Source organism: Rhincodon typus, chromosome 17, assembly GCF_021869965.1.
Source record: "Rhincodon typus isolate 14 chromosome 17, sRhiTyp1.1, whole genome shotgun sequence".
NCBI lineage: Eukaryota > Metazoa > Chordata > Chondrichthyes > Orectolobiformes > Rhincodontidae > Rhincodon > Rhincodon typus.
Window position 1 is genome coordinate 53,826,412 of NC_063348.1, and position 17,367 is coordinate 53,843,778.

Sequence of the window (17,367 nt, forward strand, 5' to 3'; positions counted from 1 at the left end):
TCAGAAAATCCTGCTCCTCTGATGCTGCTTGGCCTGCTGTGTTCATCCAGCTCTGCACCTTGTTATCTCAGATTCTCCAACATCTGCAGTTCCTACTATCTCTGAGGCAAATATTCTTGCTAATTTTGCCAAGCAATCAACAGTATAGTGATTTAACATTTTATGGGCAGCTGTTACACATGCGCACAGCCATAACCGGTATTAACTATTGTCATTTCCAACCCTGATAGGTCATGCCAGTGTAGCTAATACAGGAGAGGTTAAAGCAGAATGAACTGCAAATATAAGATATGTTTAATTTCTTTTGGTAGTCTGTTGCATTGAGATTGTTCAAGCTTGCGACAAAGAAATTTCTAACATCAAATTAGAAGCTTTTTACATTCCACATAATTAGGCACCCCATTATTTAATAAAATTGCAGAGTTTTAATATCAGTTAATCCTGTTAAAATGATCAGCGTTCAGTGTTTTGCTGCTTATTTTGTATCATTGTATCATAAGCTTTTGGGAACCTCATGGATTTCTTAAAATGTCATACATTTTAGCTGATTCCAGTAAAGAAATAGGAAGAAAGGGTTTGACCATTATCTCATGTTATATTGAACTTGAACGTGTTAATGCAAATATGTGACATCTGATCCATTAAACCTAAAAGACAGCAACATTTTCTTTAAAAGAAAGGTTAAAATGTACATGTGCAAGCTAAAATTCGTAACTGAAATATAATTAAACTAAAATTTATAAAATTTAAAAATGGTCAGATCATTAAGTCTACGCATTCAGGAATGTAATTTTCAGCAGACTGCAGTGAGGGACTGATAGAAGTATCCATAAATAATTCATCTCTAACCTGAAAAAAATCAATTGCATATACATTCCAAGCTGCAATGTTTGCCATCATCGGATCCCAATTAAAGAATTTTTAAAGTAAGTGATGACTCCTGATCTACTTGTACTTTACAAATTTAACTTGAATTTCATGAACCAAATGTACTCTTTTTAATATTGCCCTTTTCAAGTTCACCCAAACCACTCAAGTGAGAATGAAAACCACTTCAAGGACAACATGGCAGCCTCCTAAAATGACTTTAAAAGTTTGAGTGAACTAAGTGTTATACATATTTGATATTTTCAAATATTAAGTAAAAAGATAAGTCAAGCCTATGTAAATTAATAAGTGCTTCATATTAAAAAATAGTATATCGAAATGATATTTTCAAAGTTCAAACCCCAGAGTGAATACTTGGGCATAAAATGAATGGTAGATGCTAAGCAACTGAAGTAAACCCATCAAAATTCATGCCACTTCTTATAAACTGGTTTTAGAAAGTATTAGTTAGAAAATTGATGCATACAGATATTTGAAATTGTTATTGGATATTCTGTAGGAAGATTTCAGTGTCAAAAGGTCACAGACCCATCCCTCAATACAGCTGGCACTTATCACAAATTATTCTATTTGAATTACTTTTAGAATAAAGTGCTGTTACCATCAGAATGACAATTATGCAAAAGAATGCTCATCTTTATGAATGTGGAGGTAATGTGTATTTAACTGCCTTGGCTATAAAAACATTTGACTCATTTTCCTGAACTGGTTAATATTCATCAACAAATGGACTAATCTCAGTCAATGAAAGGGCTTCCCTTCGAAAAAGGAATGTTAGTTTAGTACTGAAACAGCAACGTAAATTAATTAGTAGTAGTTTGTTCGAATAGACAATGAGTTATGTTTGGTGTTTACACAGGTAAAGAATAAGTTGTGGGCTCTCATTTAAGGCTTTTAAAGGGCAACAGTTGTAAAATTGTTGCAGCCTGGTGGCTCAGTGGTCAGCATTGCTGCCTTACCGTGGCAGGGATCTGTGTTTGATTCCACGTGCAGGTGACTGTGTGGAGTTTCTGGGGTCTCCATGTGTCTGTGTGGGTTTCCTCTCAGCGCTTGGGTTTCCTCCCACAGTCCAAAGATGTGCAGGTTGGATTGGCCAAGCTAGATTGCAAGAGAGTCCAGGGATGTTTGAGTTAGGTGGATTAGCCGTGGGAAATGCAGGGTTCCAGGCATAGGGTGGGGGGAGTGTATAAAGTGGTGTTCCGCAAGGGTCAGTGTTGGGACCACAACTTTTCACTTTTTACATTAATGATCTCGATGAAGGAACTGTGGGCATTCTGGCTAAGTTTGCAGATGATACAAAGATAGGTGGAGGGACAGGTAGTATTGAGGAGGTGAAGAGGCTGTAGAAGGATTTGGACAGGTTAGGACAGTGGGCAAAGAAGTGGCAGATGGAGTACAATGTTGGAAAGTGTGAGGTCATGCACTTAGGTAAGAAGAATAAAAGCATGGACTATTTTCTAAATGGGAAGAAAATTCAGAAGTCTGAAGTGCCAAGAGATTTGGGAGTTCTAGTCCAGGATTCTCTCAAGGTAAACTTGCAGGTTGAGTCAGTAGTTAGGAAGGCAAATGCAATATTGGCATTTATTTTGAGAGGACTTGAATATAAAAGCAGGGATGTATTACTGAGGCTTTATGAGGCCCTGGTCAGGCCACATTTGGAGTATTGTGTGCAGTTTTGGGCCCCATATCTCAGGAAGGATGTACTGGCCCTGGAGCGGGTTCAGAGGAGGTTCATGAGAATGGTCCCAGGAATGAGAAGCTTAACATATGAGGAACGTTTGAGGACTCTGGGACTATACTCATTGGAGTTTAGAAGGATGAGGGGGGATCTAATTGAAACTTACAGAATACTGAATGGCCTGGACAGAATGGATGTTGGGAAGATGCTTCCATTGGTAGGAGAGACTGGGACCCAAGGGCACTGCCTGAGAATAAAGGGAAGACCTTTTATAACAGAGATAAGGAGAAACTTCTTCAGCCAGAGAATGGTGAATCTATGGAATTCACTGCCACAGAAGGCTGTGGAGGCCAGGTCATTGAGTACATTTAAGACTGAGATAGATTGGTTCTTGATTATCAAGGGGATCAAGGGTTACAGGGAAAAAGCGGGAGAATGGGGTTGAGGAACTTATCAGCCATGATTGAGTCGCGGAGCGGAGTCAATGGACCAAAAGGCCTAATTTCTGCTCCTATGTCTTATGGTCTTATGGTTTTATGGAATGGGTCTGAGTGGGATGTTCTTTGGAGGGCCGAATAGCCTGCTTTCACACTTTGGGATTCTATGATAAAGATCAATCCCTCAAAATAGCATAATCTTGCAAAAACGCAACTACTGTTACAAAACCCGAATTTTGAAAGCTAGAGGTATGTTTAAGCAACTTCTTTCTTGTAAAAACAATCCCTATTCCATCTTTAAATTTTGTATGGAAAAACTGCAAGCTTGGGATCATAGAATCATATTGTGCAGATGAGGCCCTTCAGCCTATGGAGCTAGAAAATAATAAATTACTCTATAACCAATTTGTATAATTTTTATATCTCTAATGAACTTTGTGTTGCTTTTGGTACAACCTCTTAAATACTTAACCAATGTCTTACCCAAAAATTGTACGCACTCTTTCTGATGCACACATTGGCTGTCCAAAGTGGCGAATTATGCACATTAGGAGCAAAACTAATCTGTTACAAATTGGGGAGATTCTCAAACTTCCTGGTTTTGTGCCTTTACATCATATAGTTCCTTGCCTGCAAGTTTTTGTCTGTACTTTATATTATTTTCCTTTAGCCCCATGATTTCATGTTTTTGTAACATAAATGGATTCCTAAAATCTCCAGCCTCTTTCCATGTTGCCTGCTGTACCCTTGTCATTCTCTTCGTTTTGTCTGGAAATCTACTTCTTCCCCCAAATCTGTGACCTAATACTGCTACGTAGCCTCTCCAGTCCAGATGGTGATAATGATGCATACAAGCTGCTACTGAAATAACATTAATCCTATTTTGTCTACCATTTGTGAAAAGGATTTAAAGTTGCTGAGAAATGAAATTTGATTGGAGCTTTTGTCTTGTACATAGCAGGAAGGAAGTGATGGCCTAGTGGTATTATCACTAGACTATTAATCCAGAAACTCAGATAATGTTCTGGGTACACAGGTTTGACTATCACACTGCAGCAAATGGGGGACTAAATATCTGGAATTAGAAGTCTAATGATGACCCATGACACTGTTGAGCATTGTCTGAACAACCCATCTGGTTCACTAATGTCATTTATGGGATACAGCCCTTAACTGCCTTCTGAAGTGGCCAAGTAAGCCACTCAGTTGTAACAATCACTAAAAAGTCTTAAAAGAAATGAAACTGGACGGACCATTTGGCATCTACCAAGACAGTGGCAACGAAAATAATCAATACAGCTCTCCTTATGAGCATCTGGGCACTCGTGCTAAAATTTGGAGAGCTCATAAAGTATATGGGCTACAGCCTGACATAGACACGCTCAATGCAACATAGGCTACAATATCCCACATCATCATTCCTGGATATGCCCTGTCCCACCTGGGAGTCTTCAAGATTGATTTTGGACACAATGCGATCTTGTCGCACCAGGTAAAGGAAAGGGGCAAGGAAAAATCCTGCTGATTACCACAAATCACCCTCTCTTGGCTGATGAATCAGTACTCCTCCAGGTTGAATTTTTCAGCATCCACTACTGCAGCAGCAATATTGATTGAACTGGTCAAATTCCCTGACATCAAGACCACATTGGACAGTGTGGCACTGAAGAGTCCTAGCAAAACTGGAATCAAGGGGAATCAGGAAAAACTGTCTGCTAGTTAGAGTCATACACAAAGATGGATGTGGTTGTTGGATGTCATTTATATAAGTTCCAGGACATCTCTGTCAGGAATTCCTCAGGGTAGTGTCCTTGGCCCGACCATCTTCAGCTACTATAACAATGACCTTCTCTCCATCATAAAGTGGCTAATAATTGCACAATCTTCAGCATCATTCATGACTCCTCAGATACAGAAGAAGTGCATATCCTAATGCAGCAAGATCTGGACAATTTCCAAACTTGGGCTGAATTGTGGCAAGTAACTTTTGTGTCACACAAACGTCCCGGGGTTATCATTGACCAGAAACTGTGCTGAACCAGCCATATTAATACAAAAGGCTACAACAGCAGGCTAGAAATCTTGCACTCAGTAACTTACCTCCTGACTCCCAAAGTCAGTCTGTTACCAATAAGCAGTCGGGGGTGTGATGAATGCTCCTTACACCACTGGATGGGTGCAGCTCCAACAATATTCAAGAAACTTCGCACCATTCAGTACAAAACAACCTGCTTGATTGACACCACATCCACAAATGTTTGTCCCCTCCACCATCGATGCTCAGTAGCAGTGGTGTGTACTATCTACATGATAATGATGCAGGTTGTTTACACAGTACCTTCCAAATACACTGGATGGACAAGGGCAGAAGATACATGGGATGCACTGACAACTGCAAGTTCCCCTCCAATCCACTCATTACCCTTAACTTGGTAATATATCATTGTGTCTTCACTGACGCTGAGTCAGAAAGCTGGAACTCCTATAGTTCAAAATGACAGTTCACTACCACCTTCTCATACATAAGGAGTAATGTGCAATATACATTGGCTCAGTCAGTGATGAATGAATTTTAAAAAAAGACACTGAATATGCCCTAACCTTTGTCATGAACTCACTGTGTGATATCTATTTTTTTTTAAAGAGAATATCTACTCTTTGTTACCTTTTCAAAGAACTCATCAGATTAGTTAAGCATCATAACCTTCCAGAATCCATGCTTTTCTGTAGTATTCTATGTTTGAGTGCTTTTCTTTCACATATTTTGATATGCATTTCATTTTCTCAATTATTTCTATCACAGACATTAAGGTAGTCTGTAAATTGCTGGATTTTGTTCTATATCCCTTTTTGTATATAAGAACATTTGCTGTCTACCTGTGCACTGAGGCTCCTTGCTTTGTATGGAACTACTTTTGCATGGAAACCAGTATGCCTGCTTTATCCTCAGTTTCCATGACTGTGGGTGCTTACTATCCATCACTGGGGTTTTAACCCTTTGTTCAGTTTCATTACTTTGTCATTTTTTTTTCCCTTTCCAACCCAGCTGTATTTGTGAAAGCTTTAAACTCATCAACTGCAGAAGTTTCATTGTCTTCAGTGAAAGCTGTGAAAATTAAGTTATTCAATTTTATTTTTGCAGTTGCTGGTCTAGGATTGTGAGATTTGCCTTGTTGGCTGCCTTGTCTAATGAATAATCCTCACAACTTCTTCCTCCCCGTTTATTTGGGGGTAGCTGAAATCATAAATTTTGTAATTCAGACTATATGGCAGCTGTATTTTAATACTAGTAACATTTATCTTTTCCCCACTCACAGTCTTCTTCTTAATTAGTAATATATTCCATCCATTCTTCCTATGTGTTTATGTCCAACCATATTTAATTACAAATAAGCTGTATAGCCATGTTTCAGTCAATGTCTACACATTATAGATATCCATATATATCTGGATATGGATGCCTTCCACCTGTAATTGTATTCAGTTAGCTCAGTTTGCTGGACAGTAGGTTTGTGATGCCAACAGTGTGGGATCAATTCCTGCACTGGCTGAGGTTACCATTGGGACTCACTTTTTCAACATCTTCCCCTTGCCTGAGGCATGGTCATCCACAACCTTCTCCACCAGTTGTCCCTATAATGAGAGAGCAGCTCTATGGTCTGGTAAGACTATGGTCACTTTACTGTTTTACTTTATCAATTCATCCAATTGTTTTGAATATTATGCGCACTGCCATACTGATTGTTGCGGTTCTCTTCAATTATCATTCCTTTCTATGTTTCTGGTTATTTTAGATTTATTCTGTGATTTCATATAGTCTTTGAGCGCTCACATTACCCCCTTTTCTTTCTGTAATTTGTGTTTTACTGTTAGGTTGTGTCAGTTGGAGCTGTCCCCTTCCCCCATTCAATAAGTTTAAAGTATTATGGAGCACTTCCTCACTAGAATCTTGGTCCCAGCTTGTTTCAGGTGCAGTCTGTCCTAACCAAACACACCATTTAGTTCTCAGGCAGGGGAAGGGACCAAGATCCTGAGCCCCATTGAGTTCCAGGTCCAGATCTCAGATAGAGGAAATGCTATCTATCACATTCTCTAAATGTGACTGAATTGACTTTCATGTCAATGACAGTATTTTATCTCATGAAAATGGGAGTAACCCAGAATCATGCTTTATAGTGGGTTCCCCAATTGCTAGTTTTATTAATGTTTATTTATGAGTTATATTGCATTTAAAGTAGTCAACAAATCAAAATATTAGCATGATCGTTTCACACAGTACTCCTCTCCCTGGTGAGTACTGTATTTTTGACCAGCCCCCAGTGTTATAATTGAAACAACTTTTTTTTATTCTTTCATGGGATGTGGACATCACTGGCAAGGTGTTTCCCATCCCTAATTGTCCTTGACTTGCATGGCCTGCTAGGCTATTTCAGAGGCCAATTAAGAGTCAACCACATTGCCGTTGAGCTGGAGTCACGTGTAAGTCAGATCAAGTAAGGATGGCAAATTTTTAATGAAGGAGAAGGGTGCATGGTGCTTCAGTGGTCATCACAGCTGCCTCACAGTGCTAGGGATCTCGGTTCAATTCTACCCTCGGGCAAATGTCTGTGTGGAGTTTGCACATTCTCCCTGTGTCTGCATGGGTTTTCTCCGGGTGCTCCAGTTTCCTTCCATAGCCCAAAGATGTGCAGGTTAGGTGGATTGGCCATGCTAAATTGCCCGCAGAAACTAGAGATGTGTAGATTAGGTGGAATAAGCACGGGAAATACAGGATTACAGGGAACAGGTTGGGGATGGGTCTGGGTGGGATGTTCATCGGAAGGTTGATGAGGACTTGATGGGCTGAATGGCCTGATTCTGCACTGTAAGGTTTGTATGACATGAGTGAACCAGATGGGTTCTTAAGAAAATTGGTGATAGTTTCATGGTCACTATTCCACTAACTGCCATGATGGAATTTGAGACCACATTCCCAGAGCACTAGCATGGACCTCTTTATTACTAGTCCAGTGACATTACCGCTATAACAATCATTTCCTGCCATGCTGTGTATTTGAATAAATTCAAACCCAGGTTAGCACACATATTGTTATCCATTATGCTTTTTGTAAATGTTCTTCCATTTTATGACTTTGCCTTTTTAGAATTATTCGAAAGGAAGACAGAAGTTGTTTTGTTCTCATACAGGATTAAAATTCCAAATAAATAAAATGTCAAAAGAAACCTTAATGTATTTGAATAAACTGCCCATTTCAAATACAAGCACACGTGCTCCTAATCTCGAGGGATTTACTGTCATGGAAACCAAGCATGGTCTTGTATATCATTATGAAGATTAATATTGGCACAGTCTCTAGGTAACAAATCAAAATTCATTTAGCTCTGAACCATATATTTCACAAGAAACTCAACACTGTGAAAATGTCTTAATAATTAGGTATAAACCTGGATCACTTTAAAAGCACTATAAATATTACATACTGTACAATACTCATAAAAATTCAATAGAACAGGTAAATTTATAAAATTTCTTGTTCGACCATAAGAATATTGTTGTGTTGCAGTATTAGATGATACTCGTGCTGCTGTGTTACCATAGCAATGCCTTAAAATGATGCTTGTATTTTATTCCCTACATCCCCCAATAGGCCTTGGGTTCTGAGAGATGGTGGGTGAGTCATCACTTTCCTTGACAGCATGTCCTCCAGCTCAGTTTCCCTGCACTGAATCAGTTATTGTGAGGGCATAAAGCCAGTGTGAAAATAAGCTGCTTTATAATACTATTAATGATGATGACCCAGCAAATGTTAGTGTGATAATTTATCATGTGTTTCGTTGTTAATGACAGAAAATGCTACACATTTCTAATTAGAGGAGCTATTGTGTGATGAATGGAATATGCCAAAAGCATGTTCACTCGTGATTCTGATCTAAGAACATTTTACATGCTTATATTTTTCTTCTTGCACACTTGGCTACAGCTGAAAATTTGTAGTGCAGTAATTTTAATCAGCAGTCATCTTAATGTTTCATTCCTGCTGTACTGTAAAGGAGCACAATTCCAGCAACTGTTTGCATTGATACAACAATTTAACATAGGAATTGTGAAAATTACTTTACATGTAGTATAAATGTTTGTTAAACTAAGCAGAAGTAAGAACCGAAAAGTCAGCTAAACTCTGATTTCTCTTTACAGATACTGCCAGACCTGCTGAGCTTGTCTAGCAATTTCTGTTTTTGTCAGCAGAAGTAAGGCTTGTTCAGTTAGTTTTGTGACATGAGTAATGCTGGAGCCTTAAATAGCTACTTGAGCCACCAGTGATTGATAGCTTTATCAGAAATCATAGGAAGCTGTAACCTGTGTCATAGAAAACAAAATAACCAACTGAGAACAAAGGTTATATTTTTAAACCATATATATTAGGAAGCTTGTATTAAGAGAATTGCTCTGTGTTCTTACATTCAGTAATTATTTTTGCTAGAATGGCTCCTAAGTCATTCTGTTAATTATTTCATAGGTTTATTGTAATATCCTTGGGAGTCATAGGTCCAGGACTAATATCTGGTGCATGCTGCCATAAGCATTATATTGAAATAATAATCAGAACCTGCAGTTATAAGAATATAGTGTGACTAGTACAAGAGATCAATGTCTAACCTTGCCTTTATGAAACCAAGCAAAAAAAGACTTGAAGCTAAATTCATCAGTATATACAACAACTTCTAAAAATAAAATTTACTGCTCACTATAGTGCATCTGGAAGCTTGATGCATAGAGCATATGGTATATAGACTCTGTTACAGATATCCTCACTTCACTATCCATCCTGGTTTAATATTTTTGCTTTCCATTCTGTGACTGTCTCTCTCATGCTTAAAAATTGTGAATTTTTAAACCTATCTGTTAAAATTCTCTTCCAAAAGGCTGTGTAAAAGTACCTGCACTAGATAAAGTGTAACAATTCAAGAAGGAAGCTTAAAAGCAAATATGGATGGGAAACACACCCACATGAAAATAAAAATGTGTACATTAAGCCTCAATATCATTGCACAATGTGAAAATTTCTCATGTGCTTTAGTCCATTCTAATCATCGCAGATATTTTGCATGGATCAGGAGAGTTGATTAAACTATTGTGAAAATTAATTCTACTTTGGAAAAGTACAATCTTCAAATTGTACACAAACCAAGAGTCCACTAATAACTCCTGTCTGCATAATAATTACTATCCTATAGTACACATGGCCTAACTACAAGTAGGGTGATCAGGGAGCTTAGAGAATCTCCAGAGAACAACACCCTATCTGGTGCCCCTCTTGCTACCAACTGTAACTGAGGAGAAGAAAGAGTAATCAAACACCCAACAGTTAAGGTTGAAGAATCATCACTGCTGGTTTTATAGTACCTGGAATGTCAGACCTGCTCTTGCAAAAATAAATAAATTGATATATTATTAAAGAAGGAAACACTGTGATCTATTGACATTCCTGATGTTTGGATAGCTTCTAACTATCCCATCAGAATAACACAGAATGAGGATAATCTAACTTATTTCCAATAGGAGCTGCTGCATTTTGTAATGTCAAAGATCCAATTCAAACCATTGCTAGCCAGTAGGTTGTCTTCTCCATATCTTGTAATGAAATCCAATGTCAATAACATGATCCAGCTCATAGTTAAAAGGAATTAACAAGGAAAGACTTGCACTTATTCAGTACTTTTCATGAGATCTCAAAGCATTTTACAGGCAATAAAGTTTTTTTGATGTATAGTCACCCTTTTTGAGTAATCCTTTTTATGTGCACAGGTGTTTTGATTTTTGTGATGTCTTGATTTTGTGTAGTTACAAGTTTCCTTTTTCTTTCTTACCAGGGATTTCACTTTTTATTTGTGGAGCCTTGAATATTTGAGTAACAAAATTAATCAATGCCAATTAATGTCTACTTCCAGTTACAGGTTTATCCTATCCTATCTGCAGTAGTAGAAACTCAGTTTGGATTTCTGAAAGCAAGCTTCTGACAATTAGCAGAATTTCACTATGTCCCTTGATCTGGACTGAAACAGAATCCAACCCTTGCAGGGGTCCAGATACATAATTCCATGAAAGTAGCATCACAGATAGACAGGGTGATAAAGAAGTCATATGGCACGCTTGCCTTCATTGACCAGAGCATTGAGTACAGGAGTTGGGACAACATGTTACAGCTGTAAAAGACATTGGTAAGGCCACATTTAGAATACTGTGTACAATTCTGGTTGCCCTGCTATGGGAAGGATGAACTGGAAAGAGTACAAAAACGATTTACAAAAGTGTTGCTGAGACTGCAGATTTGAGTTATTAGGAGAGGCTGGATAGCCTGGGACTTTTTCCCCTGGAGAGTAGGAAGCTGAGGGGTGACCTTATAGACACTAGTAAAATCATGAGGGGCATAGATAAGGTGAATAGCCAAGATCTTTTCTTCAGTGTAGGGGAGTCCAGAACTAGAGGGCATAGGCTTAAGGTGAGAGAGAAAAGATTTAAAAAGGACCTGAAGGGCAACTTTTTCACACAAAGGGTGCTGCATGTATGGAATGAGCTGCCAGAGGAAGAAAAAGAGGCAGGTACAGTTACAACATTTAAAAGATATTTGGACAGGTACGTGGGTAGGAGAGGTTTAGAGGGATATGGGTGAAACACAGGCAATTCTAGTTCTGTTTAGAAAACCTGGTCAGCATAGATGAGTTGGGCTGAATGGACTGTTTCCGTGCTGAATGACTCTGTGACTCTGAGTTCTTGACATAATGTATAACCCAGCCACTATATATGTCATATTTTAACCACTTATTTTCCCTACAGGAAAGAACAGATTTTAAAGATTCTGTTTATTATCCAACCTGGAGTTCTATTTTAAAGATTTTACTCATTGTGTTCTCTTGATATTTATTGTGATGTTGGCTCTATTTTAATTTAAAAAGCAATGTGTTCATGGCAGGCTATGGTTTATACTAAATGAGCAGCTTATGTCAAGTTGACAGTAATGTGTTGTCACATGCAGAAATGAAACTCTGTTGCTGAGGTATCATACAATGTAAGACTCATTAACTTGCTGGAGGAAAATCCATTAAAAAAACCTTACAGGTCACTGTGCTACCAGGGGAGCATTCCCTTTGTTTCTGAATGATGAAATAATTGCATCTGGTGCCGATATTTTTTTTCAATCAAGTCAGTCAATGCAATCCTGATAATTTTCAATAACTTCAGAGTAAAGCTGAAGAATATGCGTCACTTTTTTTTGAAAAAAAGAGTTACAAAGAAGTATTGCATATAGCAAGCAATTTCCTTTTTCAATACAACAATAATTTTTTAGCTTTCTATACTGCAGTGAAATATTAATCTATAAAACGAAATCCTTGGTGGTGACTGATAGAGGTGACTTTTATGCCCAATTGAGAAACATTCAGTTGAGTAGGAAAACAGTAAAAGAGAAATCTGCTTTAAATTATATGTTTAATAAAATGTTACTTTAGTTCCAGTTAAAATGCCTCAAAACTATTCAGATAAAAAAAAAGTTGTGAGGAATGTTATGGTCAAAGAAAAAGCAGCCAGATTGCTCATAATTTCCAAAAGCTAGATAGAGCACAGAAGCCAAGTGTAGTGGCCAACGAACTTGTACAAGGAGCTGGATCGGATGCAAAAAGAATATTTCTCTTCTTGCTCTGTAATGTGGGTTAGCTTTAGCAGTGGGTTTGGAGACTGGAGAGTTGGGTAGTTTTCAACATGAATATAAAACACAAATCAATCACCAGTTATAACATTAAGGGAATCCATTTTAATGTGATGTATTGCTTGTAAAGCTATGTGATGTAAAGCCCTACACAAACGATTGTGTGAATTGTGAAGTAATGTCATGGCCACCAAGAGCTGATAAAATATTTGACTAGGAGTCTTATTTAAATCAACACAGAGTCAAGTGTTTTGTACCTACAGTAGAGTACTTAGGAAGCCTTATGATTTAGAGTCATAGAGATAAATAACACAGAAACAGACCCTTTGGTCCAACTCATCCATGCCGACCGGATATCCTAAATAAATCTAGTCCCATTGGCCAGCATTTGGCCCGTAACCCTCCAAACCCTTCCTATTCATATACCCATCCAGATGTCTTTTAAATGTTGTAATTGTACCAGCCTCCACCACTTCCTCTGGCAGCTCATTCCATACACACACCACCCTCTACATGAAAAAGTTGCCCCTTAGGTCCCTTTGAAATCTTTCCCCTCTCATCTTAAATGTACACTCTCTAGTTTTGGACTCCCCCAACCTGGGGTAAAAGATCTTGTCTATTTACCATATCTACGTCCCCCATGATTTTATAAACTTCTATAAGGTCACCCCTCAGCCTCTGACGCTCCAGGGAAAACAGTCCCAGTCTATTCAACCTCTCCCTATAGCTGAAACCTTCCAACCCTGGCAACATCCTTATAAATCTTTTCTGAACCCTTTCAAGTTTCATAACATCCTTCCTATAGCAGGGAGACCAGAATTGCACACAATATTCCAATAGTGGCCTGACCAATGTCGTGTACAGCTGCAACATGATCTCCCACCTCCTATACTCAATGTACTGACCAATACAGGCAAACATACTAAATGCCTTCTTCACTATTCTATCTACCTGCAACTCCACTTTCAAGGAACTATGAACCTGCGCTCCAAGGTCTCTTTGTTCAACAACACTCCCCAGGACCTTATCATTAACTGTGTAAGTCCTGCACTGATTTGCCTTTCCAAAATGCAGCACCTCACATTCTTAGTCTGCACGAAGTACACACATGCTTATGTAATGTGAAATATTTCAAGATGTCTATCCCTTGCCAAAGTTTTCAGCCTGGCAAATTGGTCTTGGGATATAGTAATTAAGGTTATTTTGCTGAGGACAGAGCTAAGGAATGTCTACTCTCCTTGTGAAAAGGCATAAAGAGCCAGTACATTGGGATGTAATGGGTGTCCCTCCTGACGTCAGTGGATCTTGAGCATTGGGCATGTCTTTGCTGTTGTTACTGGGATGAGACCAAATCAGGACAATTAGATTCAAAGGAGAAATTTACCACACTACAAGTGTGGAAGGTGCAGATATGTTTGCAGCAAGATGTGGGCAATAAGATCTGGCCGATAAGGATGAAGGAATAATTGTTGCAGAATGATCATCTCTAACAAGAGGGAACCTAATCATTTTCCCTTAAAGATCCATAGCATTAGCATCACTGAATCTGCCACCATCAACATCCTGGGAATTAGCATTGATCAATAACTTATTTGGACAAGCCACATAAATATTGTGGCAATAGAGCAGATCAAAGGCTTAAAATTCAGCAGTGAGTAATTCACTTCCTCATCTTCAAAGCCTGTCTATCATTTGCAAAGCAGAAGCCAGGAAAATGAAGGAGTCCTGGAACAGTCTAGCTCCAAACACACTCAGGAAGCTCAATATTATCCATGACAAAGCAGTTTGCTTGATCAGCATTATGTTAAAACATTGAGCCCCTTCAACACCAATGCAGCGGTATGTGCCTTCCACAAAATGCATTGTACCAACTCGCCAAATCTCCTTTGCCTGCACTCACCAAACCTTGGAAGGAGAAGGGCAGCAGATGCATGGTAGCACCCAGATCCCACCCAAGCCAAACACCATCTGACTTGGAATCATACCACTGTACCCCTTGCTGCCACTGGATCAAACTCCCAGAATGACCAGCCTCAATTTATTGCGGGTGCACGTGAAATTGCAGCACTGCTTTGTACAGTAAAATATACTGAAGAATCATTCATTTTGTCAGGGTAGTCCTCACTCCTTTCTCTGCAGTTTAATTATTTCACATGGACCAGCAGTATAAGAAGGTGGGTTCGAGACATGCAAAAATGCTGGCTGACACACAAATCCCATAAATGAATAAGTTTTTAAAAAATTTCAAAATAGCACAAAAGGAAACTGTTCAGCCTATTATGCATGTATCTGTACCTTGGTTGAACCATCCATTTAGCCAAGCTACGCCTGCCTCTTTGTAGGTTACGTGGAACAATCCCTTTTCCGTACCTACACTGGCCCTAAACCCCACCTCTTCCTCCGTTACATTGATGACTGTATCGGCGCCACCTCGTGCTCCCACGAGGAGCTCGAACAGTTCATCCACTTCACCAACACCTTCCACCCCAACCTTATGTTCACCTGGACCATCTCTAATCCTCTCTCTCCTTCCTGGACCTCTCTGTCTCCATCTCGGGCAACCACCTAGAAACCGATATCCATTTCAAGCCCACCGACTCCCACAGCTACCAAGAATACACCTCCTCCCACCCACTTTCCTGCAAAAATGCTATCCCCTATTCCCAATTCCTTCGCCTCCACCGCATCTGCTCCCAGGATGAGGCATTCCACTCCCGTACATCTCAGATGTCCTCGTTTTTCAAGGGCCGCAACTTCCCTCCCTCAGTGGTCGAGAACGCCCTCAACCGTGTCTCCCACATTTCCCGCAACTCATCCCTCACACCCCGTCCCCGCAATAACAACCAAAAAAGAATCCCCCTTGTCCTCACGTACCACCCCACCAACCTCCGGATCCAACGCATAATCCTCTGACACTTCCGCCATCTGCAATCCGACCCTACCACCAAAGACATCTTTCCCTCCCCACCCTTATCTGCTTTCCGGAGGGACCACTCTCTTCGTGACTCCCTTGTCTGCTCCACACTCCCCTCTTTTTTTTTTTTTTTTTTTTTTTTTCCCTGCAACCACAGGAAGTGCTACACCTGCCCCCATACCTCCTCCCTCACCCCCATCCCAGGAAGACTTTCCACATCAAGCAGATATTCACCTGCACATCTGCCAATGTGGTATACTGCATCCGCTGTTCCCATTGTGGCCTCCTCTACATCGGAGAAACCAAGCGGAGCCTTGGGGACCGCTTTGCAGAACACCTACGCTCGGTTCGCAATAAACAACTGCACCTCTCAGTCGCGAACCATTTCAACTCCCCCTCCCATTCCTCAGACGACATGTCCATCCTGGGCCTCCTGCAGTGCCACAACGACGCCACCCGAAGGTTGCAGGAGCAGCAACTCATATTCCGCTTGGGAACCCTGCAGCCCAATGGTATCAATGTGGATTTCAGAAGCTTCAAAATCTTCCCTCCCCCTACCGCATCCCAAAACCAGCCCAGCTCGTCCCCGCCTCTCTAACCTGTCCTTCCTCCCACCTATCCCCTCCTCCCACTTCAAGCCGCACCCCCATCTCCTACCTACTAACCTCATCCCGCCCCCTTGACCTGTCCGTCCTCCCTGGACTGACTTATCCCCTCCCTAACTCCCCACCTACACTCACCTTTACTGGCTCCATCCCCACCTCTTTGACCTGTCTGTTTCCTCTCCACCTATCTTCTCCTCTATCCATCTTCTATCCGCCTCCCCCTCTCTCCCTATTTATTTCAGAACCCCCTTCCTCTCCCCCATTTCTGATGAAGGGTCTAGGCCCGAAACGTCAGCCTTTTTGCTCCTATGATGCTGCTTGGCCTGCTGTGTTCATCCAGCTCTGCACCTTGTTGTCTCGGATTCTCCAGCATCTGCAGTTCCTACTATCTCTAGCACCATAGTCCTATTCATTTTCACTCTTCAACCATTAATCCCATTTCCTGTGGAAAATTGCTCTTGATTATCACAAGGCAAATCATTCATTCTGGAAGAGGAAATTTTCTAATTTAATTCATTGAATGTGGGTGTTGCTGGCTGGGCCAGCATTTATTATCATCCGTAGTTGCCCTTGAGAAGGTGGAGGTGACCTGCCTTCTTGAATCACTGCAGGCCACAAGCTGTGGATTGACTTCATAGGGACGGAATTCCAGGATTTTGACTCAGTGACAGTGAAGGAACGGCAAAATACTTTCAAGACAGGATTGTGAGTGGCTTGGAGGGTAACTTTCTGGAGGTGGTGGTGTTCCCATGTGTCTCATAGAGTCGTACAGCATGGAAACAGAGTCTTCAGTTGAACTTGTCTATGCCAGTCAGGTTTCCCAAACTAGTCTCATATACCTGCATTTGGCCCATATCCCTCTAAATCCTTCCTGTTCATATGCCTATCCAAATGTCTTTTAAATGTTGTATCTGTACATACATCTAGCACTCCCTCTAGCAGTTCATTTCATATCCGCACCACCCATCCGTGTAAAAAACTTGCTCCTCAGGTGCCTTTTAAATCTTTTTCCTCTAACTTTAAAATTATGTCCTTTAATTTTGAACTCCACTACCCTCGGGAAAAGACCTTTGTTATTCACCTTATCTGTGCCCCTCATGATTTTATAAACCTCTACAAGATCACCCCTCAACCTCCTAAG

The 17,367-nt window shown here is 40.2% G+C and overlaps 1 protein-coding gene across 1 annotated transcript in view; it reads right to left on the minus strand.

The window, feature by feature from the left end:
* LOC109910436 (growth arrest-specific protein 2) overlaps positions 1–17,367 on the minus strand; it is a 127,188-nt gene that overhangs the window by 2,963 nt on the left and 106,858 nt on the right. The window lies entirely within an intron of this gene.